The sequence below is a fragment of the Bison bison genome, unplaced genomic scaffold (genome assembly GCF_000754665.1).
Source record: "Bison bison bison isolate TAMUID 2011002044 unplaced genomic scaffold, Bison_UMD1.0 scf7180017864233, whole genome shotgun sequence".
Classification (NCBI taxonomy): Eukaryota; Metazoa; Chordata; class Mammalia; order Artiodactyla; family Bovidae; genus Bison; species Bison bison.
Window position 1 is genome coordinate 3,670,020 of NW_011494805.1, and position 3,278 is coordinate 3,673,297.

The following is a 3,278-nucleotide window of genomic DNA, read 5'->3' on the forward strand; positions in this document are numbered from 1 at the left end:
CTGGAGGAGAAAATGACAACCTACTCCAGTATTTTTGCCTAGAAAATTCCATAGGGAAAGGAACCTGGTGGGCTACAGTCCACAAGATCACAAGAGTTGGACACGACAGCTCAAGCGCATGCACACACATATATTTATACAGATAGATAATATATACACAGATTATAAAAAGATGATAGTGATAGAGGGATAGAATACACATGTATTTTCTAGTTCTGTTTCCCAGAAAAATAGGGAAACAATGATCAATCCATTAGAAATGAAACTCCTTTGATCAGATTGTGATCTCAAAATACCATGTCCTACTCCAAGGAACCAGGGCTACTTGCATAAATAACTGACTCCAGGTCTGAAGCAGGAAATGTAGAGCATTCTGATAGCAAGGCATCTGAGCAGAGATGCAATAGACGGGGGAGAGAACATGCTGGCTTCTGCGAGAGAACACTCCAAGCGGAGGGAACACCAAGTGCCGAGTCCACCGGTGGAACTGTGTGCTATCTTGAGAAAAGCTTAAAAGATCTCCGTGGCTGTGGCTCAGTAAGTGAGGGCAAGTGTAGGCAGTGGGGGAGGGCTTGGAGGTGGGCCAGACCACGAAAGGCTTTGCAGACCCTTTTAAACAGTTCGGTTTTCTCTGAGAGAAATGCTTCATAGGGTTACTTTGAGTAGAGAAGTAACATGCTCTGGAGTTTCGTTTTGAAAGCATCATTCTGCTGCTGTGCTCCACTATATTACTGGGGTCAGAATAAAAGCAAAAGCAGATTTGCACGGGAGCCTGCTGCAGCAACCTGGGCAAGATCTGCTGGAGGTGAGGCCTCGCGCGAGAGAGCAGGTGGGGAGGAGAAGGGGCAGGATTCCCAGTATCTTTTGCGTGTATGGTCAGGAAGGTTTCTGTGCTGGCTGAATGCACGGTATTGGAAGAGAGATCTATTAGGGACTGTCCCAAGGTCCTGGGCTTCTCTAATTGTGAAAAGGGAGATGGATATTCCTGGGACAACACAGGCTGAGATGTCATGAGGTAATAAATCAAATGTGAATTTTTGTATAATTGTTCATCCCATTATTCAAATAATATTAAGATGCTTGTTTTAAAATTTTTTTCTGCTGCTACATGTCACTAAATATTGTCAACCCTTGCAAAAGCTTCTTTAATGTCACAGGCTTTGTCAAAATAAGGACAATTTTTTTAGTCTTCTAACACATTTTAAAAAGTATATCAACTTCACTTCTTCCTGAGTTGTGAGAAATAGCACCATTTCAAATTAGATCTGATACTGTGATATTTTGGAAATATTTGTCATATAAATGTGAATATGTGATCTCAAATTATAAACTGCTGATTACACTATAAAAATTATAATACAGTTATATAAAGTGTTCTTTAAGGAGCTAAATTAAAATACAATGTACCTATTTGCAAGGGAGATATTCACACTATAGGAAAAATTATTCAAACTTGTTAAATTCTTTTGATTTTTTTTCTAATTACAACTGATGATCTCATTCAAAATGAACATTGGTTTGGATTGAGGCTATTTTAGAAGAGTGTGTCTTACCCAAATATTATCCTCTCACTTAAAGTGATTGTGATAGCACATTTTAATATGAAAAGCATTGTGCGAGCAAGTATAAAGAGCAATTCTATTTTTAGAGTGATCAGGTTTTTTGGGGTAGGGGAGGGGTGGGTATAGAAATTGGAACAAACAAGTGAAATAGATTCAAATAAATAATTATATCCCTCTCCCAGATTTTTAAAAATCTTTATAATGTTCAATCTGTGCAACTCCACTGAACCTTTATTACCTTTACTGATTCGTCATTCCAATATTTAAACATTACTATTAAACGGAACTTCAGGGAGCAAGCTGTATTTGTATCTTTGCAACCAACACCACCAACAGAAAAAAAAAAAAAATTATCAAATCTATTTTGGTTAACACTTTCTTGAAAAGACAGCATCATCAAAATACATTCACTAGAATTTTAAAGATTAGTTATGTTCCACAAGTTAATAAAGACTGTTAGTCTGATAACTTTTAATTACCACTAATTTACATTTGGAGGAATTGCCTAATGAAATATGTTACCAAATTTCATTTGTTGCCAGTATATAGGGGGATAAATAAAGCTTTCTTCAAGAACTAAGAAGTGATTTTTGTGCCATTATTTTTTAAGGAAACTAATATCACTCTTGCAGGGTTAAAGCTGAGATTAATGCACATAGTACAAAGAAGAGCTATGCAAAGTCTTCTGGTGAAGCAGTGCTCTGAAACCACGGCATTCAGGACAAAACTGAGAGTATTTACGCATTTAAAGAAAGAATGTATCAAACAGAAATGGCTGGAAACCCAAGGAGAAGGAAAGAAAGCAAAGCTGTACAGGTGTTGGCACATCCATGTGTCCAGGGACAAAAGCATTTTGCCTAAGTTGTCTGAGCTCATTGGTGAAACTGCTCTTATTTGAGATAAACACAAAAGACTATATTTTTCAATTTCTCTGACCCTACTCATCCTGATTACATGTTTTACAAGAGAACTTCTGACTACACTTTCTTACAGGGAGAGAATAATCTGATTTCATCAAATCATGTTGAATTAACTCAATTTTTTAAAAAAATGAAACAGGATTTGATCTCACATATCATTCTCCAGTTCTTTGCACCTTTCTATATCATTCTTCCAAAGAGTCATCTGTTATCTCTCTTGATAATTGCTCCTGGCCTAATTTCTTTTGGATGTACAGAAACCATTGTGAGTTCTTGTGAAAGTCACCACTGCAAAGCCAATGCCACTGTGAGTTCTTATGAAAGTCACCACTGCAAAGCCAATGCCAACAGTCTTTTGGTAATCGTATTACTTAATATCAGCAGATTTAAAAACTATTGTTAATTTTTCACACATACACAAAAGTATAAAAAATAATAAATGAAACCCCATGTCAAGTTTTCAGTATTCTTTCCTAACGTATCCTTCTGTTTGTTTGTTTTGTAGTAAGAATTAAGCGACCTTATCAGATCAGATCAGATCAGATCAGTCGCTCAGTCGTGTCCGACTCTTTGTGACCCCAAGAATTGCAGCACGCCAGGCCTCCCTGTCCATCACCAACTCCCGGAGTTCACTCAGACCCACATCCATGGAGTCAGTGATGCCATTCAGCCATCTCATCCTCTGTCCTCCCCTTCTCCTGCCCCCAATCCCTCCCAGCATCAGAGTCTTTTCCAATGAGTCAACTCTTCACATGAGGTGGCCAAAGTACTGGAGTTTCAGCTTCAGCATCATTCC